The sequence below is a fragment of the Suncus etruscus genome, chromosome 4, assembly GCF_024139225.1.
Source record: "Suncus etruscus isolate mSunEtr1 chromosome 4, mSunEtr1.pri.cur, whole genome shotgun sequence".
Lineage (NCBI taxonomy): Eukaryota > Metazoa > Chordata > Mammalia > Eulipotyphla > Soricidae > Suncus > Suncus etruscus.
Genome location: NC_064851.1, coordinates 73,877,315 through 73,903,445, shown reverse-complemented (window position 1 = coordinate 73,903,445; position 26,131 = coordinate 73,877,315).

The following is a 26,131-nucleotide window of genomic DNA, read 5'->3' as shown; positions in this document are numbered from 1 at the left end:
CAGGGTGGCAGGCGCGTGCTCCGAGCTGGAAGAGAAAGGCCTCATCCTCCATCCCTCTATCAGTCAACCTCTTCAGGGACTGACTTGGAACACATGTACATCCATGTATAGGAAAATTTCATTGACTTCACCTCTCCTGACAGCTGCATAATATTCCATTGTGTATATATACCACAGTTTCTTTAGCCATTCATCTGTTGAAGGGTATCTTGGCTGTTTCCAGAGTCTTGCTATGGTAAATAGTGCTGCAATGAATATAGGTGTAAGGAAGGGATTTTTGTATTGTATTTTTGTGTTCCTAGGGTATATTCCTAGGAGTGGTATAGCTGGGTCGTATGGGAGCTTGATTTCCAGTTATTGGAAGAATCTCCATATTGCTTTCCATAAAGGTTGAACTAGACGGCATTCCCACCAGCAATGGATAAGAGTTCCTTTCTCTCCACATCCTCGCCAACACTGCTTGTTCTCATTCTTTGTGATGCGTGCCAATCTCTGGGGTGTGAGGTGGTACCTCATAGTTGTTTTGATTTGCATCTCCCTGATGATTAGTGATGTGGAGCATTTTTTCATGTGTCTTTTGGACATTTGTATTTCTTCTTTGTCAAAGTGTCTGTCCATTCTTCTCCCCAATTTGTGATGGGATTGGATGTTTTTTCCTTGTAAATTTCTGTCAGTGCCTTGTATATTTTGGAGATTAGCTCCTTGTCTGATGGGTATTGGGTGAATAGTTTCTCCCACTCAGTGGGTGGCTCTTGTATCCTGGGCGCTATTTCTTTTTTCTTTTTTTTTTTTTTCAAGTGTTACCATCTTTATTTGCTTATGTCAAGTGAAGTCAGAGCCCTTCTGTGATCAACAAAGCAAGTACAAAGTGGTTGATTAATTTCCTTTTAGCTTTGTTAAAATCTGCAGGCAGGAATCTCATTTTCAGTTTAATTTTCCTTCCTAACAATTTTCCCTTTCTCTCTCTCCTTATTACTGCCAGCTACTACTTACTGCACATTATTTGTAATTTTACTTTATTTTTACTTAAGTGTTGGGTTAATTTTATTAATCTGAATTCTTCTCCCACTTTATCTTTATCTGGTGTGACATATAAATACTGATCAATTTTCTACTTAGGGGTCAGCCATTTTTATAAAAAATAAACCTGGAAAAAAGTACAACATTTATTATACATTTTTCTCTGGATTTTTTTTGATTGAAAACATTTTATGACTTATTATATGCCATGATATAATGGAAATGGAGTAATTGAAGGATGTATAAAATTTACAACTCCAGAATCAATTCTTACTTATGATAAAATTATATTATGGTTAAGAATAGTTTTTTTTAAATAAATCATAGTTTTAATGAAAATAATCAGTATAGAAAATATTACACATAGCCACAAATATAGAACATTGTATATTATAGAAAATATTAAAAAGACAAAATTTGATATTGAATTTTTGAAAGCAGTAAAATAAGGGATAATGAGCAAATAACTGAAAGATTTTTAGATAAAATAACTTCCAAGTAGAATTTTATCACAACAAAGAATAACCTTTATTTCCTTTTCTATTGCCTCTCTTGACTGTTCTAACAGTTTCTTTGTCTTGGTAGCTCTACATTTTATCATAATTTTAATTTTAGCATTATAAAATTTTGGTTATTTGCTTAAATGTGTTCCTTGAAATTTTTTTTCTGGAATATATCTATATATTAGCATTTCTGCTTTTTGTTTTTTTAGCAAAATCATATTTATTATATTTATTAAGGAAGGGTAGGGAGAAGAATAAAGAAGAGAGTAATGCTTTCAAGGGTGAGCCAAGCTTCTTCAAGGGCAGAAAGTCCCAAAGTTAAAGCATAAAAGTTTACATCTCAAGAAGTGATGAGCAGGCAACATGTACATGCAGACAGCATATGAAAGAGTTGGTCACACACATTTCTATTTTATTCTACATTTTCATCTCTTATAATTTTTTTACTAAAATATCATTTTAGCTCATTTTTCCAAGTTCAGTACCTCTAATCTCTTCAACTTGATTTTCATGCTATTTGAGTTTTCTCTTTATAGCTACCCACGTAGTATCTCTATAATATTCTCAAAGACATATTATTTTTATAATCATAAAAATATCACCTTGTTATTTTGACATTTTTAATTTCAATTTCAATTTTTGTTTTTTTACTGAATATTTTCCTTTAAAAACATAAATTTTACCAGTGTGACTGTATAACAAATAAGACACTTGCCTTACAGAAAGTCAACATTTTTCAATCTCAGAACCTCACATACTTTCCTGTTTCCACCAGGACTAATCTCAGAGCCCCCTCATCAATTAAGTTTATTTATTTTAAATTTTATATCTGAACATTCTTGGATTATTTTAGGTATCCAAGTTCTATTTTTAGCTGCTACTTATTTCTTTCAACATTTATTTATTTTATGCTTTACTTTATGATCTTTAAACATGTCCAGAGAATTTCTTTGTGACTTTAATAGTAATCTTTTTCTCCAGAAACAAGTCTTGTTTATTTAATATTATATTTGCCTTTGTGATATTTTTATTACCCCACAAATAGAGGAAACAATGATTTAACTATATCTTCATTCAAGGTTATGTTTACAAATTAATTTTTCCTTTATTTCTGTTTGTTATTCTCATTTAATCTAAATCAAAAATTAAATAAAATAATTAAAAATATTACCTACTTCTATTTTCTTTTTTTTGTAATGGTTTTTATTTATTTTTTTTCAAACAGAAAAAGCCATTTTAATCACACATATACATTCATAGGACTTTAAACAAAATGTAATATAAAATATAAAAAAAACCAAAACCCCACAACAAAAAAAAATTGCATTTACTTGTAAACTGCTTAACAGCTGGTGGGTTGGCTGACAGGGCTGCCCAAGAAAAGCAAAAGCAGATATAATGAGGTACATTTTCAATGAATAACCACCACAGATCATGTGAACTGCTCTAGCAGCCCAGTCACCTGTTCCCCAATCTCGCCTCCTTAGAGACAAACCAGGGCAGTCCTCCCATGAATTGAGGGCTCCAGCTATATCGATAAGCACCTCAAAGAACAGACAAAACAAACAATCCAACAAAAAACAAAAACAAAAACAAAAACTAAAACAAACAAACAAAAATCACGCCATGGTCTTGAATTAATGGTCTTAATTCAAGACCATGGGCGCTATTTCTTTTGAGTTGCAGAAGCTTCTCAATTTAATATATTCCCATCTGTTAATCTTGCTTTCACTTGCTTGGAGAGTGCAGTTTCCTCTTTGAAGATGCCCTTAGTCTCAATGTCCTGGAGTGTTTTACCTACATGTTATTCTTATGGATTTGGGTCTGATATCGAGTTCTTTCATTCATTTGGATTTTACCTTTGTACATGATGTTAGCTGAGGGTCTAAGTTCAATTTTTTGCAAGTGGCTAGACAGTTGTGCTAACACCACTTGTTGAAGAGGCTTTCTTTGCTCCACTTAGGATTTCTTGCTCCTTTATCAAAAATTAGGTGATTGTATGTCTGGGGAACATTCTCTGAGTATTCAAGCCTATTCCACTGATCTGAGGGCCTGTCTTTATTCCAATACTATGCTGTTTTGATAACTATTGCTTTGTAGTATAGTTTAAAGTTGGGGAAAGTAATTCCTCCCATATTCTTTTTCCCAATGATTGCTTTAGCTATTTTAGGGTGTTTATTGTTCCATATGAATTTCAATAGTGCCTGATCCACTTCTTTGAAGAATGCCATGGGTATATTTAGAGGTATCACATTATATCTGTACAACGCTTTGGGGAGTATTGCCATTTTAATGATGTTAATCCTGTCAATCTATGAGCAGGGTATGTGCTTCCACTTCCACGTGTCCTCTCCTATTACTTGGCTTGGAGCAGAGTTGTATAGTTTTCCTTGTATAGGTCCTTCACATTTTTAGTCAAGTTGATTCCAAGATATTTGAGTTTGTGTGGGACTATTGTGAATGGGGTTGTTTTCTTAATGTCCATTTATTCCTTATTACTATTGGTGTATAGAAAGGCCATTGATTTTTGTGTGTTAATTTTGTAGCCTGCCACCTTGTTATATGAGTCTATTGTTTCTAGAAGCTTTTTCGTAGAGACTTTAGGGTTTTCTAAGTAGAGTATCATGTCATCTACAAACAGCGAGAGCTTGACTTCTTCCTTTCCTATCTGGATTCCCTTGATATCTTTTTCTTGCCTAATCACTATAGGGAGTACTTCCAGTGCTATGTTGAATAGGAGTGGTGAGAGAGGACAGCCTTGTCTTGTGCCAGAATTTAGAGGGAAGGCTTTCCGTTTTTCTCCATTGAGGACAATATTTGCCACTGGCTTGTGGTAGATGGCATTAACTATATTGAGAATGGTTCCTTCCATTCCCATCTTGCTGAGAGTTTTGATCAAGAATGGGTGTTGGACCTTATCAAATGCATTCTTTGCGTCTATTGATATGATCATGTGATTTCTATTTTTCTTGTTGTTGATGTTGTGTATTATGTTGATACATTTACAGACGTTAAACCAGCCTTGCATTACTGGGATGAAACCTATTTGATCGTAGTGAATGATCTTAATGAGGCATTGAATCCTATTTGCCAGAATTTTGTTGAGGATCTTTGCATCTGTATTCATCAGCGATATTGGTCTGTAATATTCTTTTTTGGTAGTATCTCTGTCTGGTTTAGGTAGCAAGGTAATGTTGGCTCATAAAAGCTATTTGGAAGTGTTCCTGTTTTTTCGATTTCATGAAAGAGTCTTGCCAGGATTGGTAGAATTTCCTCTTGAAAGGTTTGAAAGAATTCATTAGTAAATCCATCTGGGCCTGGACTTTTGTTTTTGGGCAAACATTTGATTACTGTCTTAATTTCCTCAATAGTGATGGGATGTTTAGATATGCTACATCCTCTTCATTTAACTGTGGAAGATTATGAGTCCAAAATTTTATCCATTTCTTCCAGGTTTTCATTTTTAGTGGCATAGAGTTTCTCAAAGTAGTTACTGATTACCCTTTGGATCTCTACCATATCAGTAGTGATCTCTCCTTTTTCATTCCTAATACGAGTTATCAAGTTTCTTTCTCTCTCTTTCTTTGTTAGTTCTGCCAGTGGTCTATCAATCTTGTTTATTTTTTCAAAGAACCAACTTCTGCTTTTGTTGATCTTTTGGATTGTTTTTCGGGTTTCCACTTCATTGATTTCTGCTCTCAGCTTTGTTATTTCCTTCTGTTTCCCTATTTTTGGGTCCTTTTGTTGAGTACTTTCTAATTCTATGAGCTGCGTCATTAAGCTATTCAGGTATGCCCCTTCGTCTTTCAGATGTGTGCTTGCAAAGCTATAAATTTTCCTCTCAGTACTGCTTTTGCTGTGTCCCATAGGTTCTGATAGTTTGTGTCTCCATTGTCATTTTTTTCTAGAAAGGTTTTGATTTCCTCTTTGATTTCATCTTGGACCACTGGTTATTCAGTATTCGGCTATTTAACTTCGAGGTATTAAAGTTTTTCTTATGTGTCCCTTTGTAGTTCACATATAATTTCAGGGCCTTGTGATCAGAAAAGGTAGCCTGCAAAATTTCTATCTTCTTGATATTATGGAGGTATGTTTTATGTGCTAGCATGTAGTCTATCCTGGAGAATGTCCCATGTACATTAGAGAAGAATGTGTATCCAGGCTTTTGGGGGTGGAGTGTCCTGTATATATCTACTAGGCCTCTTTCTTCCATTTCTCTTTTCAGGTCTAGTATATTCTTGTTGGGTTTCAGTCTGGTTGACCTGTCAAGTGTTGACAATGCCGTGTTGAGGTCTCCTAAAATTATTTTGTTGTTATTGATATTATTTTTCAGATTTGTCAATAATTTTATTAAATATTTTGCTGGCCCCTCATTTGGTGCATATATGTTTAGGAGAGTGATTTCTTCCTGCTGTACATATTCCTTGATTAATACAAAATATCCATCTTTGTCCCTTACAACTTTCCTAAGTATAAAGTTTGCATCATCTGATATTACTATGGCCACTACAGCTTTTTATGTGTGATGTTTGCTTGGATGATTTTTATCCAGCCTTTTATTTTGAGTTTATGTTTATTCTGACTATTCAGGTGCGTTTTTTGTAGGCAGCAGAAGGTTGGATTGAGTTTTTTGATCCATTTAGCCACTCTGTGTTTCTTATCTGGTGCATTTAGTCCATTGACATTGAGAGAAATTATTGTCCTGGGAGTTGGTGCCATCTTTATATCGGAGTTTGGTGTGTCTGTGGGTCAGTCTTGTCTTAAAGTAGGCTGTTCATTTTTTCTTTTAAGACTGGTTTTGAGTCTGTAAAGTTTCTGAGCTGTTGTTTGTCTGTGAAATCGTGTATTATTTCTTCAAACCTGAAAGTGAGTTTTGCTCAGTGCAGTATTCTAGGTGAAGCATTTATTTCATTGAGTTTTGTCACTATGTCCCACCACTGCCTTCTGGCCTTGAGTGTTTCCAGTGAAAGGTCTGCAGTAAACCTCAAGGATGTTCCCTTGAATGTAATTTCTCTTTTTGATCTTACTGCTTTCAGAATTCTGTCTCAATCTGTGGGATTCGTTATTGTGACTAGGATGTGTTTCTTCTGTGGTCTCTTTGTTGGTACTCTTCGGGCATGTAGGATTTGATCACATATATTCTTTAGCTCTGGTAGTTTCTCTTTAATGATGTTCTTGACTGTTGATTCTTCCTGGAGATTTTCTTCCTGGGTCTCTGGGACTCCAGTGATTCTTAAGTTGTTTCTGTTGAGCTTATCATAGACTTCTATTTTCATCTGTTCCCATTCTTTGAGTAATTTTCCATTGTTTGATCATTTGCTTTAAGGCTTTTTTCAATTTCTTCTTCATTATGGAATTGTTATTCATTTCATCTTCCAGTGTACTAATTCTATCCTCAGCTGCTGTTAACCCGTGGGAAAGCTCAACCATGTTTTTCTTCAATTCATCTACTGAATTTTGCAGACTTGTTATTTGACCTGAAATTTCAGTTTGGAGTTTTCTGATTTCTATCTTCATATTCTCTTGATTCTTATTAGTGTTCTCTTCTATACTTTCTCTGAGTTCTTTGAACATCTTCCATATTGTGATTCTAAACTCCTTATCTGAGAGACTGACTAGTTGGTTGGTCATGTTCAAGTCATCAGAGTTGCCATCGTCATTCTCTATGTCTGGCACTGGCCTGCATTGTTTCCCCATTGTCACTCTTGTATTGTGGGTTTTTCTACGTGTTGTGGTTGTATTCATTGGCTAAATGATGTGCATGGCCCAGAAGCAAAGCAGAGCTGGGCTTGTAAACTCACCTCCAGGGAAGGCTCCAGGGGAAGGTGAGCTGTCCTCAGATGAGCCACACACATGATAAAATCGGGCCGAAAATGCAGCACAGCACAGAGATAGGCAGATAGGTGTGCTGCAATCTGAGGTCCAGCAGAGTTCAGTGGTTTCCCCTTTCTGGGCGTGTAAGCTCAGCTTCAGGGAAGGCTCCAAGGAAGGTGAGCCGTCTGCAGATGAGCCACACACAGGATAAAATCAGGCCAATAATGGAGCACAGCACAGAAGACAGGCAGATGGGGTGCTGGCATCTGAGTTCCAGCAGAGTTCAGCCTCCAGCACAGTTCTTAGTGTGATTTTTTTTCTTCTTGTTTCAATGGCGTTCTTTCCTTAGAAAGAGTGCACGGCCGAGTAGTGAAGATGAGCAGCTGTTCTCTGCTGGAGACTCTTTTTGTCCCACTCCCAAGAGGTTCAAGTGACAGGACAGGAGACAGACACACACAGGCAGCACTCACAATTTCTCATGGTCGGACCCCACTGGGCAGTCATAGTTTCATAGATTTTCCCAGCCTCCTTTCTTTTTATTTTTAACTAGAGCATCATTTGTTGCTGTTTTGGTTGTTTGTTTTGACTGAGCAGAATTTCAAATTAATATCCAGTATAACTTATCTAAAATGTGACATTAATTATTATATTATACATTATGTAAATAATGTATGTTATGGCCTTATATAAATGTAAAAATGTATAATATATTATTAAAATATTGAGTAACAGTGCTCATTAAAACATTAATAATGTAGCTATAGAAACTTAGGCACTGAGAAATAGTGGTAGAGTGAGGACTTTTGAACCCTTGAATTCTTTGTTTTGGGGTCTCCAATATACTATGTCTTAAGTATTCTGAACGTTTAAATATATGCTTTGAAAATACCTATCTGGAGGTTTTTAAAAAGTGCAAATTTTGCTCATTGATTCTAATTTGTTTGGTCTGGGATAGGCGTTGTGTAAAAAAAGTCTTTTCTTTCTTTCTTTCTTTCTTTCTTTCTTTCTTTCTTTCTTTCTTTCTTTCTTTCTTTCTTTCTTTCTTTCTTTCTTTCTTTCTTCCTTCCTTCCTTCCTTCCTTCCTTCCTTCCTTCCTTCCTTCCTTCCTTCCTTCCTTCCTTCCTTCCTTCCTTCCTTCCTTCCTTCCTTCCTTCCTTCCTTCCTTCCTTCTTTCTTTCTTTCTTTCTTTCTTTCTTTCTTTCTTTCTTTCTTTCTTTCTTTCTTTCTTCTTTTTTAAAATTTATTTACTTTTTAAATAGGAGCCACACCTAGTGATGTGATATGATTTTTAAGGGTTCAGTTCTGACACTATTAGACTTTTGCTCTACAATTGTGAGTCATATCCTCAGTCCAGAAAGCTGTTATTTTTTTTTCACTATAATTCAAATAATTTTGATGGGCATGCCAATGAATACTTTCTGAAATGAATGGATTATAGTAATGAGAAGAAGCATAGTAAAGTTAAGGGCAAAGGTTCAGGAAAGAAAACTCCAGCTATTTATTTTCTTCATTCCCTTAGCTGTGTATATTTTGCTTAAATTCAGTTTTCTAATTTTTCCAACAGAGGGTAGAAGGATAAGGAGTTTGGTAAGGATTTAAAGTTTTTTAATCCATTTTAAAATGCTAAGTATAGTGCTGGCAAATAGTAAGCTCTCAATTTGTGTTAGCTATTATTAGTGAAGCATGGGCAACTCATAATTAACACAAGTCTTGAGTATATAGATAGCACCAAAAATGTAACAAATGTTTTCTTTCTTGATCCCAAAAGGAAAACAGATGTTTTGGCCTTTATTTATAATGTTCTTTAAGTTGTTCTCCAACTTTAAAACAATTTCCTTTAAGTTTTCAACTAAGCTCTTAGGTTCCTGGATATTTTTTCTCCATTTGAAAGAAAACGAATCTGTTTTTCTGCCTTTTATATCTCCCATTGAGTTAACCTGATTGTATAGCATTAAATTGGGTCAGTTGTGGGTGAGAATATGGGGGTGGAGAAGATAAAAGGCTTTTACGGAAATCTTAGATTAAATTCTCACCAACTAGTGGAAGTGGCATCTCAGTCTTTGTTCTCTGTGTCTTCTTTTGTGCCAGTGTGCTTACATGACATAAAGATGAACTACTTAAGTAATGCTAATTTACTCTTTTTGGAATAATCAACATTCTTTTACTTTTCTCCAATGATGACAGATAACCCCTTGGAGAATATAATAGAAGGCTTTTTAGTAGAAGGGAACCAAAAACGAACCATTTCAAATTTCTTGATAAAAGAAGAACTGACAGAATTTCCTGTGGAGAAAGTAATAATTTTTCTTTAAATATTCTAACATAATACAACTAAGAATTGAATTATGAAATCAACAATTAGGATGATAATATATAACTGGAAGATGTATCATATAGTTAAAAGTTTAATATCTCATCAAGAAGTACTGAAGAAATTTAATAAAAAAGAATATGACAGATTGAAGAGACAGTACAGTAGGTAGAACATTGCCTCCCTTGCAGTTAACCCAAGTTTGATCCCTAGAACAGTGTAGATTTTCTGAGCAACACCAGAAGTGATTTTTGAGTGCAGAGCAGGAGTAAGTCCTGAGCACTGCTGGGTGTGACTCCAAAAGCAAAACAGGACAAAAAAATGAGTGCTGCCCTATGGTTCAATGTTAGGGCCCTTGGATGATGATTCCCTTCAGTTGCGAACAAAGTATGTGCAGTTCAGTTCGAACATAGAAAGCAAGGAATATTCAGTATTCTCATTACTCTCTAAAAAAAAATAAAGTTAATAATAAAGTAGTGAGAGGCTCCAGGAAATCTAGTAATTATAATCTAAAATCATTTGAAATCTTTACATGATGAGAAAGAACTGTGATACAAATAATGGAAGTGGCTGAGGAGTGTGAATAATAACACTTAATGGCTATGTGGACAGCAGCAAAAACTGGAGTTTTCACCCACATATGCCTGACTGGAAAATTAAAGAAAGCCAAAGATTCAAAGAATAGTAAGCACCAGCAAAAGTAGGCAGTTCACAGAGCATCAGCAATAGGCTATTCAGAACATTTTGACAACAAGGGAAAGAACTAGGAGAGACCAACATGGAACAAGGGCAACCTACACAGAAACTAGAGTGGGGCCTGGACATAGACCTCAGGCAGCCTACAAATGCCTTCTTAAGACTGTTAAATAAATAACCTGTCACTTCTTATGTGTCTGGAGTTTTATATGCTAGTTTTACATGCAATAATTCAAGGACTCAATCAGAAGTTAACCAGTTTATGATACTAGTAGAAAGATTGGTGAATTTTCAGTACAGTTTTAGCACCTTCAGTTGAGATTGCAGAAAACAAGTTTCTGTCTTGTCATTTGTCAAGACTTGACCCATCTTTCTAGAGGGTCAAGATTTTTTTTTAACATTTTTATGGGGTCAGGTTTTCTGGTGGGTGTTGTTGTGTAGCTGATCTTAAAATTCTTGTGAAGGGACAAAATGTTGAAATCTCACAAAGCTATCCTCATTTCCTATTATCACCATGTCTTTATACCTTTTAGATATAAAGAAGCAAAGGAAATGTTGTGAATTGATCATGCCATATGGCAGTAGTTTGGTCTAACTCATTTTTATTCAGAATTTTAGTTAAAGTATCCTGAAATTGGTTGAACTATTTAAAAGTGAACAAATAAAAGCAATAGAAATCCAAATTTAATACTAGTTATATGATTAGTTTGAATTTGCATAGTGTTTATTTATATGCATGTACTTTAGTATGTGGTCCTATTATAAGTTTACAGCAACAAAACTTTCTGATAATTTGAAAATATCTGTGTCCAAATAAAGAGTACTCATCATATGTGATTATTTAATTCATAAATTGTTGCTAGAGGGATGAAGACATTGAGTTTTAAATTATATTAAATTTTGATGAATATAAATTTAAACTGATTTACATCTAATAGTTATATTTTTTAAAAATGTACTTTTAGGTTGATATGTTTTAAATAAACTACGGTAGAATAAACTCCTACTTTTGGGAAGGTAGTTATACCTGGAAAATAGCCAGCTCATTTGTAAAGTAAATTTGTTACCCTTCCCTCACTGCTCCCAAGGCTGCCTGCATAGGTCTTATAACATTATCTGAGATTAGCCAGAGATCTGCTCCAATTGTCTTTGTCACATATTAAAATGCTTCTATTACATTGATAATATAATGTTAACATGCCAAGGCTTGTCTTTCCTGCAAAACATGCTATAGACTATTGATATATCTGCGAAAGCAGTAGAAAATTCCTATGTACCATTGGAAAGCTTTGCAGAGTTGTATGGTTGTCAGAAAAACATTCATTGTCCCAGAAATTGTGTCTAATAAGGTACAAGCTTATCCAAACCCTATGATATAAAGGAGTGCAAGTCTTTGGAAGGGATTTGGGGATTTTGAAGGCATTTTTATTAATTAACTAGTTAATTAATTAATTTTAGATTTTGTGTTTTCAACTTGTGATGCTAAGGGATTACTCCTGGCTCTGTGCTCAGGGATCATTTCTGGTGATCTTTGGGAACCAGAGGGAATGCTGGTGATTGAGTGCAGTTCAGTTGCATGTAAGACATATTTGCTATCTGTTGTGCTCTGGCCCAAGTTTTGAAAGATTTTTATTTCCTACTTGTCATAGTGCCTCTTTCACTTACACTGCCTGAAAAAGAAAAGATAGTAATGGGCAACAAAGCAGAATATTTTTTTGAGAAGGTAAAATACTAGTGATACAGTTTAAAGTGTCTCTCATGCAGAGCTACCATTTGAATTAGATGAATCTGTGACTAGAAGGGATGAGTTGGACACTGAGGCAGATACAATAGAAGATTTTGATTCCTGGTACATCCTCATAGACCAACAACTCTAAGCACAATACACAAGACTTCTCTAATCACTTTCATGTAGAACCCATACTTCCTATCAAAGGATAAATTGAGAATATATTTTACCAATCTATCTCTTCATAGCCTAACCATCCATTTGACTAAATGACATGCTTATAAGTAGCAAAGGAGCATCCTGTACTCCATCCACTGTCTAACTAATATCTACAGGTGCCCTACTTTAACTGAACAGGGTCCTCCCTGCAACTTAGAGAGAAAACGTGGGAAATTGCTACTGAATGCATAGTAGATAGAGCTGAGTCTGGTTGGGATAATATGAATAACTGCAGTGCAGTGGCTAACCAACACAATGACAATGGAAACTAGATAGAATAACAGCTAGTATGCTGAACTTGCTATACTATTTGGTTGGTATTCGTGCAAATGTACTGATCACTAACCCTTTGTATGATAGTTGGATTGTTTAATAGAAATTAACATTATGGATTGGACATGAAAGCTGAAAGTTAAATGGTAAGAAATAAGTTTTTGTGCCATCAGGATAATGTAAGACATTTAGTTATATATGAGAGAGTCTGCGCCAGTCCTCTTCACCTTACAGAATCTGTTTTATGTGGTTCTGGAGCTTGAACCTGGGTTAGCCTCAAACAAGTCAAATGACATCTGTGGAGCAGAACTTTTTATTTTTCACTTTACAAGTCTTTTGCTTCTTTAAGTTTATTTCTAAAGATCCTATGTTATTGTAAAATTAGGACTGCTTGCTTAATTTTTGACTGTTCATATCTAGAAATGCAATTGGATTTTTTGTGTTAATTTTGTATCCCACTAGTTTGCATAATATATTACCTCTTACAGCTTTTTATACATATGAACTATTTAGTGGTATTACATGTATGTATATAATTATGTACTAATTGAACAAAAATTATTTGACTTGTTCCTTTCCCATTTTCATACATCGCCCATATTTTCATTGACTAATTGCCTTTCCTATAATGTTCAGGACTAGGTTGTTAGGGATGTACTGCTGCCTTGTTTCTGATCTTAGAGCAAAAGATCTATTTTCATGATTGAACATTGCTTTAATTATATTGAGGTAATGTCTTTCCACTATTAATTAAATGTTAATACCATGAAAAAGAAAATATTGGTGGTTTTAAATATGGAAAAAAGAACTAGAATTATGAATGACATCTATAAACTGAAAAAGGAAAGAAAATTAGGTTACTCACTAGTGTTTCCAGAAAGAATGCAGTCCTGGAATAAAAACTTTATTTTGCCTAGTGAGACTCTTTCCGACATCTAACTTATCATCTCTATGATAATGCATTTGCTTTTCTAAAAGCCATAGTTTGTTACATCATAAATAGAAAACAGTACAGTATACTTACCTCCATTTGAATTTTCAAATGGACAGAAACATGTGAAAGTGATACATATATTCAACTCTTTCAGGGATAGTGGACATATATTTGAGCCATACTCATTTGGTATTAAGGATCTACTTTCTGCCCTGTACTTAGTGATGCCAGGATTTGAAACAGTTGGCAGTAGGAAGTTCAAATGTATTAATTTCTGTACTGTAAGTCTCTGGTAGTAATCTGAATACATATTACTTTACCATTTGCAAAACGTCAAATTTTCTATCCATATATCATTCATCTGAGCTATTTGTTTTTCATGACTCTCATTCTTTTAAGATTTAGAAAAATATGTGAGTAAAATGATATTTATGTTTTAATAGGAACTTAATTTTAAATAAAATTTTAATTGAATCAACATGAGATACAGTGATAAAGGTGTTTATGATTGACTTTTAGTCATACAATTGTCAACACTCACCCTTTCATCAATGCATATTTTCTACCAAGTAGGAACTTTTAGTTAGTTATTATAAACCTTCTCTTTCAAAATTAATATATAGTAAGATTTTTATAAATTGAGGTTTTTTTTAGAACAGCAGCAGATAATATTTAGCTGTATATCTACCTGTTCTGATGTAACTTCAAGTTACTTTTAAAATCTTTTCTTTTTGTTTTAAACTTTATTTATGTATTGATCAATTGATTGATTTCTAGGCCACACCCGACCGCTCAGGGTTTCTCCTAGCTCTGTACTCAGAAATTTCCCCTGGCAGGCTGAGGTACCATATGGGATGCTGGGAATTAAAATGGCTCCCTTGTAGGTAGGCTGCATGCCAGGCAACACCCTATCTCTGTTCTATCTCTCTGACCCCTTAAAATCTTTTCTTATACACAAGTAGAAAAAAGCCTTTTAATATTTATGCTTTCTGTAAGATAAATGTTTAGTTAGTCCAGTTATGAGTGATACATCAATAGTATTTAATGAAGATATGCCTTTGTTTACATGTAAATATTATAACTGAGTTATATATAAATAAACATTATATTTAGACATTAGGTTAAATGTGGTTTGCCTTTAATAAACATGATATTTTGCAAATAATCATTAGTATGTAGTGATATTGGTAATACTAAATGCAGAAAATAATCCTCCTAGCAGAGAGTCTGTAGTCATAAAAAATTCTGACCTTAAGTATCATCTGCCTATGATCTCATTTGCTAAAAAGTTATTTTGTATAATTATAATTCTACAGATGTTTCACAGATGTCTTTAAGAATATATTTTGCATTTTGTTATTAAGTTAATTTCTATTCTCTATGGCAGATTTCCATAGCATATTAATGAGAACATTATAGAATTGTAAATAATATGTTTGTAGCAATTGAGATGAAGTACAGGACTATAAAAATCTAATTAACATTTTAACAGTAAAAAAGCTTGATGCCTACATATCACAGGAGAATAGTCTAAGTCATTAGATAAATGAAGAATCCCCAAGTGGGTTTAAGGGGGATTGGATTGCTGCTATCAATATTTAATGCTACATGTCAGATTTTAACCATCATTTAAAAGAATGCAAATAGAGGTCACCCTAGAAATAACCTTGACAGAAAATTGCACAAGATGCAACATAAACTATCTGTCAAGTAGCCTTTCAGGAGTTGCTATGATGCTTAACTCTTGTCTTTTCATGTAATCTCTTGGTAGTGGAAATTATGACTGTAAATGTATGTAAATGTGTATGTATGCTAAACTCAAAAATGATAAGAAAGTAGCTCCAAAGACAAGGCAACTTCTGAGAAGCATTGAATTTAATATGCTCCTTTTCATTCTAGTGGTAACCTTTTTCATTGTGACTAATATTTAAGCATTGCATTTTAACAATCTGCTCTTGTACCAATTAGATCGATTGTTTTCCTAGACTTAGTTCTGTTGTTACTAAAAAATAAATATGTAATTTTTGGGGTGAAAAAAGCCAAACATACCTTCCTTTAATTATTTTATAATTAGAACATAAGACAAGAACTCAAGAACTATAGCGACTTTATAAAATACTTTAATTAAAGAAGGCAATATTGTAAATTCTCTTAAAAAGTGGTTGGAATAGGGGCCAGAGCTATAATACAATGGGTAGGGTGCTTGCATTAGACAAAGCTGACCAAGTTTGATCCCTACATAATTTATGTATCATCTGTGTACCACCAGGAGTAACTGTGCACTGCTAGGTGTGGCCTCTAAATTAAAACAAGTAAACAATCCCAAAACCAAAGGAAAAATCTCTCTGTCCATTAAATCCATTTTATTTTTGTTTGTTTTTCTGGCCACCTTTGAAATGCTCAAGGATTACTCTTAGCTTTAAAATTAGAAATTATTCCTGGCAGTCTTGAAGGACCATATGGGATGTCAGAGAATCAAATCATGGTTGGCTGTTTTCAAGACAAGCACTTGATGTACTACTATCTCTCTGCCCTCAGAAAATGGAGTTTTAATGGAAGTAAAAATACACATTAATTTTCAAACCAAAGAGGGGAGATGATTATAGATATATAAAAAGGTAAAAAAAAAACAATTTAATAATTGTCTTAAAAGGTAAGGAGTAGTCTAGAATAACTGGGGTTTGATACCAAGCATCCCATATGGTCCTGGGAATACTGTAAGGACTAACTCCTTGTTCTGTATATAGTGCATATGGTTTCTCAAGCCTCACTTTACAGGATTGCCCTCTTTGAGCATAAAGCCAGAAGTAAGCCAAAACCAAGGGAGGAAAGCTTTCAAAGACAAAGGTACTATTCTTCTTGTCTTTGTTTATTAATCATCTGAGATTTCTTTTATCCATTTGTCTCTCTTTCCTTTTTTGATTTATTTATTAACCATGACTATAATTTTCTTCAAGTTCATCTGTACAGTCTCCCCTGGAAATTCTGTTACTCTGGCTTGCTAACATTCTCTTTGCTCATTCAATTCCATTTCTATGGATTCTCTCATCTACTGAAAGAGTTTTTTGTATCGGTTGAATTTCTCATTTCCTTAATTTTGCTGGCTAGTGCTTCTTTTATTTCTTTTGCCAATACATTGAGTGTTGATTTTAGGTTCTCATAACCAAGGCTCGTATGTTTTGATTGGCTTTTCACAACTACAGTGGAGCTCCTTAGTTTTCTCATTGTGCTTTGCATTTTGTGGATGCCAATATTGGTGGAGTTTTAGGTTCCTTGTTACATGAGAATTGATTTATTTCATTGTTTCTACCAAATGGCAACTGCTAATGTATCTGCATTTCAGGATATTTTCTTAATTATGCAGACTTGTGTATGCTAAGAAAATTGTCAGGTAATTATTCTGTTGAGTTGATTGTGTTATTAGGCTGTATACTCTCAGAGATATAGAAGTGTTATCGAATAGGGATGCACTATCATCCACAGATAGATCTCAGAACTGGCAACTTTATGGCCTAGGAGCTTGGGAGTAGGATGGCAGCATATCTAAAGTTTCTGGGGTCTCATGGTTTTAGAATGGAGCATGCAGTCTTTTAAAATTCACTATACTCAAATACAATTTGAAAAGTTACTAAATCACATTTCTACCAATGAGAGGATTGATAGAACATGTGCTTGATCAGTCACAAAATGAAAATTTAAACTCAGTTTATAGTATGGGTCTTTGTATTTTCAAAAATATTATTTCATGTATTTTTGAAAATTTTATTTTAGACACTCGAGTTTATAAAACTGTTAGTGTAGGGTTTTATGCATAAAACATTCTAGTACCACAGTTTTCTTTCCTCCAGCATTGTCCCAGTATTCTCCTGGCAATACTCCTTCCATCCCCCAAGTTTTCTAATGAAGACCAGTTCTCAGTTTCTCTTGCCTTTGGGAATTTGTTTGTTATTCTCCTGCTATGTTTCTTTATGTCTTGCATAGGAGAGAAATAATTCGGTGTCTGGCTCTGTTAAGTATTTAGCAAACATCTCTGTTTTTTCTATGAACTTTATTTACAGTGTTTAAATGCTTTAAAAAATAAGTGTTAATATATACAAACTTCAGTTGTCCAGGTAATTTAGAGAAAATTTGTGAACACCTTCAGAGAAAAAGAATAAAAGGGAAACTGATGATACTTTTGTACAATGATATTTTATGCAGAGGATGATTCGGAAAGCGGGAAGAAAAAGACAGAAAACCACTATCAACAAACACAAAACTTTCCTTAAGTTTCTAAAATGTCCTATTGTGTTATTTTTTTTAATTGGGATTTCTCAGTTTTCTTATTGTGTTAGACAGAACCAAATAAATATATCACTTGAGATAGCTAATGTCTTAGAACAACAATAAATTGGGCATAACAAATCCTATAAAACTCCTTTTCTATGGAGACTTTCTTTTCAGGATAGATTTTCAAGCTCTGAAAAATTATTCAAGTTCTACATCTAAATATCCATACAAGTCTTTGATGTAGATTTACTTACTTGAAAGGTTAAATCAACACCCTATAGTATTTCTGCAGTTTTGTTTTTGTTGTTATATTCGGTGTTGTCACCAATGACCCAGTTTCTAGATATAAGACAGGGCAGAATGCTTGCAGCCAATGTTGCAGTCAATGCTAATGTTTCTCTTTAACCAGCTAGAAATTAGACCAGAGTATTTCTCTGGAGTCTAAAATCCTCAGGTCATAACATAGCACTAACATCTCCCAGCACAAAACCCAATCTTATTTAACCCTGCTTCTGGGCATTGTACTTTTAAAAACTATTTCACTTTTCAAAAAGGTCTCCAACCAACTTAGGCTGTGAGGTTCAGGTTTTTTTTTTTTTTAATTCTATCACATAAGCAAGCAAGAAGTAGTATGAGAATGAGTAGTATGTACACACATAGAAATAAATGGTGCAGATATCTCAATTTGTTCAAAATTATTAAAATAAAATTAATAAAATAAAAATTGTTAAATAAAAATAATAATTTTTTGCTGTGGGTAATTGAATTTCAAAGATGTTTAATTACTAAAGTAGATTCAACTTTATATTTTGAAGTTTGTACTTCTTATACTGATAAGCCATCATCATTATAGAAAAGTAATAGATTTATAAATATATATAATATAGGACCAATTTCTTTAATCCTCTCACTGAGTAATGTTTGTTTGCTATCTCCACTTGTTTGTAGGATTAGTGTAGATAGTTGCATATTAACTGTAGTACTAAGCAGATCATTAGAACATATTACATGAGAACCAAGACTTTCTATTGGAATCTTCACAACTTACATTTAGCTAGTTGATTTAGTTAGTGTGAAAAGAAATTAGAACCTTTTATTTCTCCAAAGAATATATCAGCCTGGATGATCACTAAAAATGTAATGTAAAAAGACAGAAAATATTTAATATTTTAAATATATACATATATATAAAAATGTGCTATGCAGGATTGTTTCCTGATACTGGTCTTTATACTCACTAACAACAGAAATCTCCAAGTGTTTTTTTTTTTTTGTTTGTTTATTTTTGGGACACACCCAGAGGTACTTTGGATTTGGTTTATTTTTGGTTCTGTACTCAAGATCACTTCTGGTGGACTTGGGCAACCATATTGAGTGCAAGCCAAAAATTCTCTCTTCAGTACTCTCTCTCAGACCCCTTTAAGTGTATTGATGCACTTCTTATATAATAATGTGTTCCTGATTGAAGTTATGTTTTGAACCACAGAGATTGAAAAAGAAGCCTAGTAATCTCCCATGGTTATAGTATAGGAGTGCAAGCCATCATTCCTTTTGCAGGATTTACTTTAATAAGGACAATTTAAGTTGAATTTGGTAAATCTCAGCGGTCACTTGCTCAGCATTTGCTAAATCCCTTAGCTATAGCAGAAGACAGATGACCCAAATTGGCACAGTAAGACTCTCTCTGACATAGGAATTAAACTTGAGAAAGGAAGAATAGAAGGTAAAGGAAACAGAATCAGCTGATGGCAATGTGTTCTTAAATTTCTATCCTAGACAGCAACGGCACTACACAGATAACATAGTCTATTTTTTAGAATTTCTTCAGTAACTTAAGCCTTTTTTATTTTGCCTGAAAACAAATATTCTGAACTATAAAATAAAACCCCATGGTTTGTGAGATCACTCCAGGCACCGTGTTTCTAAACCCCGCACAGATGGGTCTGAACAAGCGGTGTAGTGGCGAAGAAATAATAAGCCAAACCAGTCAGGAAAGAATGATCATGGCATCTGTGACCTTTTGCCTTGTGCTCTCTGCCTGAGCCAAAGCCAGACTCCTCTTTCTTTATTAAACCAATTTCCAATCCCAGGAGGTAGGGGTGTGTGTGTGTGTGTGTGTGTGTGTGAGAGAGAGAGAGAGAGAGAGAGAGAGAGAGAGAGAGAGAGAGAGAGAGAGAGAGAGAGAAAGAGAGAGAGACAGAGAGAGAAAGAGAGAGAGAGAGAGAGAGAGAGAGAGAGAGAGAGAGAGAGAGAGAGAGAGAGAGAGAGAGAGAGAGAGGTACCTCTCCAGTGGGCTTTTATACATGAAAGTTTTAAGGAAGGAGAAAGTTGGGGGAATGCCTTTTATTTGGGTTAATAGCTAGGTGTTATCTTACACTGAACTTATTCAATCTTTTTATATCTTAAAATAAACTTAATTTTTATATTACTAAATATTTTTAAATTTGTAAGTGATATTAACTTGTTAAATTGTATTACTATAGGAGAAATATAGTGAGCTAAATTTATCCTGGGCATCTCTCTTTTTTTTCAATGACACACCATTTAATATCATACTTCTCTTGACTATAAGCCTAAAAATCTTTTTTATTTTTATATTTGTTTGTGTTTTGTTTTTGATTTGGGGTTACACTGACAATGCACAGGGCTTAAGGTTTTTTTTTAACAGAAGTTTTTAGTTTTGGATATTCTTAATGAAATATTTTGAGTCTTTGATAGCCATACCACAAAGAAAAGTTTTGGAGCCATACCTAGATGCTCATGGCTGACTCCTAACTGTGTACTTAGGGATCACTCCTGTTGTACTCAGTGGGCTAAACCTGTGTAACATATGTGTAAGGCAAGGGCTCTACCTGCTGTACCATTACTCTAACCCATAATTGAGTTGATGAAGTGACAAGAAAACTCCCATTTTGGGGGGTTGAGCAGTGATGGGGTACCTGGCTCTGCTGAGGACTTACTCATGGTTTAATGCTCAGGGATCACTAATATTGTTGGGGAGACCATACATGGTACCACGAATCAAACCTGGGTCATCTGTATGCAAGGCAAATTCTTTCTATAACACTGTATCTGTAGTTATGAATGCAAATTTTCAATATAATTTCATGTTTAGGAAAGAAAGAAAATTATAGATATTTAGAAGTATTTGTTTCCTTCATTTCTTTATTATTTTAAGTATCAACCATTTTTAGACTATACTTATATATTTTTATTAGCATTAAGTGTTTATTTTTGAAACATTAATTGTGGCCTAAATTTATTTTGATTGATTTTATTTCAAATTTTGGGGGATTTGTACCACACCCAGCAGTGCTCAGGTCTGACTCCTGCTCTGTGGTCAGTGATTACTTCTGGCAGGCTGGGCAGACCATATGGGGTTCTAGGGATTGAACCCAAGTCGTTAGCTACATGGTAAATGCCCTATCCACTGTACTGTTGCTCTAGCTTCCTCTATTTGACTTATTTGGTTTAAATATCTTAACTGTAGATAATACCATAAAAGCACATGTTATCTTATGCAGAAAATAGAAAAATTGTATTTACAATTACTACTAAGTTTTACATTACTAGCAGATTCTTCTTAATTCTGATGAAATTCCGTTTGTCATGTTTGGCAGATGTATCAAACCTTTAATATGCAGCTTGATATTCTTTTCATAATATATTGTTTTATCAATTACTTCTTCATAGAGAAGAGGGGTCTCAAACTCGCGGCTTGTGGGCTGTTTGCAGCCCTCCGTACAACATTTTGTGGCCCTGCCCTAGAGGAATCTTTTTTTTGTTTGTTTTGTTTTGTTTTAGTTGTTTGGGTCACACCCCCCAATGTTCAAGGCTTACTACTGACTTTGCACTCAAGGATCACCCCGACTTTGCCTCCTGCGGCCCCCAGGTAAATTGAGTTTAAGACCCCTGTATCCTCTGGATTTAATCGTGTAATCATGCTATATCCAGAAATAAGTACTTAATATCCAGTCTTATTTCCAATATTATCCCTAACCATGAACTGAAGAAAAATAATTTAATTATTGAATTTATTCCTTTATTCAAGAGCCTTGTTTTTCCTTTATTTATTTATTTATTTATTTATTTATTTATTTATTTATTTATTTATTTATTTCTGTGTTTAGCATTGTCCACCTAGCCTGATCTTTCCCTTTAGATATAGTTTTGAATTTCAATACTCCTAGACTCCTAAATTTCAGTCTAGACATTAAAAGTCTTCAGTGATTTTATATAACATCTTTAAAATATCTATTCAAATATTAGTACCATGCTCCATTTTTTTTTATCTTTAAGTTTATCCTTCTTTGAAAGTTCTCATTTTTTCTCCCTCGATAAAGGAGCCTGCCTTGCTAAGCGCTAACCTAGGACGGACTGCGGTTGGATCCCCTGGTGTCCCATATGGTCCCCCAAGCCAGGAGTGATTTCTGAGCGTATAGCCAGGAGTAACTCCTGAGCGTCACTGGGTGTGCCCCAAAACCCCTCCCCCCCCAAAAAAAAGAAATTTTCCTTTCCACAAACTGTCTCAGATTATGTTAGATATTGCTACTCAGTGTTCTCTTTTGTCAAGGGCATAAGTCAGCCTAAGTGGATATTATCTATATCCAGTCTGTCTCATTGTACTATGAACATTTTGAGAACAAGGATTTCCAGCATCTTTCCCATGACTCCTCCCTCAAGCAATTTACTCTAGAGTGATTTTTTTCTTTTTTAAAATCTTTTGAAGGAGGCCTCACCTGGCAGTGCTGAAGAATTACTCCCGACTCTGCATTTAAGGGTCACTTTTGGTGCTTAGGGGACCATATGAGGTGCTGGAGATGGAACCCTAGTTGACCAACTACAAGGCAAACACCTTACTGACTGCTACTGGCCTCAAGAGTGATTTTCTCTACTAGCTTGATACATAGTATCTCTTTAGTAAATTTTTGCCCCTATCTTCACTCCTGAGAAAATTAAATATATGGTCCTTTATAGGACATTTTAGGATGAATATAATTGGGTTTTTCTTTGGTCCTAGATGAAAAACCATCTAGGTGGCTCTTTAAAAACTATAGAACTGGACATTCAGTTATGATCTGAGTAGCAGAAATAGATGGATAAAGAATAGAACAAAGATGATGGCTAGAAATTTTAAGGTCATGGATTATATGGACCAAGGCATTATAATCATAGCTATGTAGTTACTAGTTTTGCACTATTTCCTATCTTCTAATCATCAGCACAACTCATTGATATACACAATTGTATCAACCGGTTATTGTAGATGAACAAATAATTTCTCAGGGTGTTAAGTGATAGTCAAGTAGGTAGTAAAGATGGGATAAGAGAAGAGGCTGAGGGGCCGGGAAGCTGGCGCTAGAGGTAAGGTGTCTGCCTTGCAAGTGCTAGCGTAGGATGGACCACAGTTCGATCCCCCGGCATCCCATATGGTCCCCCCAAGCCAGGGGCAATTTCTGAGTGCATAGCCAGGAGTAACTCCTGAGCGTCAAACGGGTGTGGCCCAAAAACCAAAACCAAAACCAAAACCAAAACCAAAAAAAAAAAAAAAAGAGAAGAGGCTGACTGACTATACTTTCTGCTTGGAGCTACACAGGGACATTGACAGATATGAAATTATATAATTTGATAGTAATTCAATTATATTACTATATAATATCATATGTAACATGTTTGACTTTTGATTGGCATATTTAAATTGTGCTAAAATCTGTAGAGTATATTTAATTGGTTATCATTGACTGTCTTATTTTTCTGGTTTGAATTATACCAGCTTTCATTATAAATGTGTCAGTATTTTCTCAGAATCTAATAATAACTTATTAAGAAAGATGACTTTAGAAACACAAGGTCTGGGGGTCAGAGCAAGAGCACAGTTGGTAAGGTATTTACCTTGTATGTGGCCAACCTGGGTTTGATCCCTGGATTCCCATATGGCCCCCTGAGCCTGCCAGGAGTGATTTCTAAGTGTAGAGCCAGGAGTAACCTCTGAGTGCAGCTGGATAAGGCCCCAAAGCAAAGCAAAACAAACAAAACAAACTAAAAGTTTGAGTGCAGAAACGTAAGGTCTGACATACAACTTCAAATCTGGGGCATTAATGACAGAATACTTTTTCTTTAAAGTTAGCATTCTCATATATAATAGCAGTAGCTATTGTCTTTCCTTGAAAATGTCATATGTTTACCAATCTGCCAAGTAAATTTACCCTTTCCTCTTTGTTTTTATGGTTATTCTGTATTAAATGTAAAAGTTCCTTAAAAGCTGCTTAGTAAAATACTTTATGTGCAATTTTATTTATGGAAGATATCTACCTTTAAATATATTTAATGAGCTTTGTGAGAGTGACTTTAAAAATGGCTCTGAAATTTTTAATTTCTTTTCTTAGGAATAATGTGTTCTTGGTGTGACTTCCCTTTCTTTGTTATTTGGAGACATTGCATGCATTTTACCAAGTCATCAATTCCTACTTGTAATGCTACCTTCAGTTTCATGCATGCATAGTTTTATAAAAGTGGGAAAAGTTTTCTATGCTTCAGGGACTGTGCTGTGAAAGCAGTCTCCAACCTATATGCAGAGAGTATATCCAACAAATGGTGCTGTCAGATTTTTCCTTTGCCTTTGTTTTGACACGATAGAATCCCTTACAAATATGTCGATTCAAACCAGCATGCTGCATACTAACTCATAACAGTATTCACATGTTAGCACAAACACACACACACACACATACACATACACACACACACACACAGAATGGCACATCATGTGGATTATTCTGAAGTGAAATCTTAGTGATGAGACCAGAACAGAAAACTAGCCATCAATTATCTTGATATTCTGAAGGTCATAGATGAGGGTAGATGTTTGTCTCTTGCTGTGAGATAGCAAATTTGCTATCTCACTATATGATTTTAGTTTGATGACAGATGCTATAGGAATAATATATAACTTTGTGATTTGTTCTGATATCCTCAGGGTAAAAATTAATCTATGTAGAATTGAATAACATTGTGGTTGTATTCATTAATTGAAGTTTTTGTGCTTTGTACTTTATTTCAGGGTGTCATGCCTGAACAGACATAGAATAGCAATTATTTTCAGCAAACCGAGACTGACTTGCAGTATTCATAGCATGTGGTGAGGTGCTGACATATAGGAAAGAAAAAATCGGGCTTGCAGACTGGATTTTAACTTGAAATATATTTGCCATCTTTGGAAACCAATGATATCTTACATGTGTTTTATTCTAACTTTTTATGCACATGTATTGTCTGTAAATATGATGGAATTAATATAGACATGTTGATGACAATTGTAAGACAAGCAATCATTCATTTATTTTTCTCTGATGTAGCAATTGTTCCATTTTAAAACTAAAAATTTATTTTATCTTTTGCTTTGAGGTTAGAAATAGAAGATACAAATGCTTGTTCTTATACCATTCTGCTTCTTCTACATTTGATCTGACTGCTGGGGATACTTTCTTTTCCTGCTAAGGACACCCTCTCTGCTAGTGTCCTAAAGAAACATGATATTAAGTAATTTCTGCATCATTGCAAAACTTTAATTTTTCTTTAACCTGCATGGAAATCTTGAAATTATTTACTTAACATTTTATTTTGGGTTAGGTTAGTGTTAGCATCAGACTTAGACTTAGAATTAGGTTGAGGATTATGGTTAGATTTAGTGTTAGGTTTAGGTTTAGGGTTAAGGTTAGGGTTAACTTTAGATTTAGGATTATGCTTAGTGTTAATTTTAGGATTAATGTTAGTGTTAGGTTTAGGATTATTGTTGGTGTAGGGATATAATTAGGTTTAATGATACTGTTACTATAGGGTAAGGTTTAGGTTATTTTTATGGTTAACTTAGGGATAGGATTAGTGTAAGTGTGGTCACTTTATGGTATGGTTGATATTTGGGTAAGAATTAGTGTTAGATAAGTGTAAATTTGGGAGGTTAGGTGGATGTAAGATTTAGGTTAGTTTTTTTTAAATTTAATCACCATGTTTACAAAACTTTTCATACTGGGGTTTCAATCATATAATGTACACCACCCTTCAACAGTGTATTTGACCCACCATCAATGTCCCTCCATTTCCCTCCTCCACCCCAACCCCCTGCCAGACTCACAGACAGGCATTCTGCTACTCTCAAAACTATCACTGTTTTGGTAGTTGCCGTTGTGGTTAGTGTTTTAGATGCACTTAGCACTCTTTGTAACAAGCTTTATGTCAAGACTTGGTCCTCTTGGTATTAAGCTCTATAGTCTCTGGATATGATTGCCTTACTGTCTTTTATTTTTCTTATATTCCATAGATGAGTGAAACTATTGTATGTTTATCGCTCTTCCTCTGCATCATTT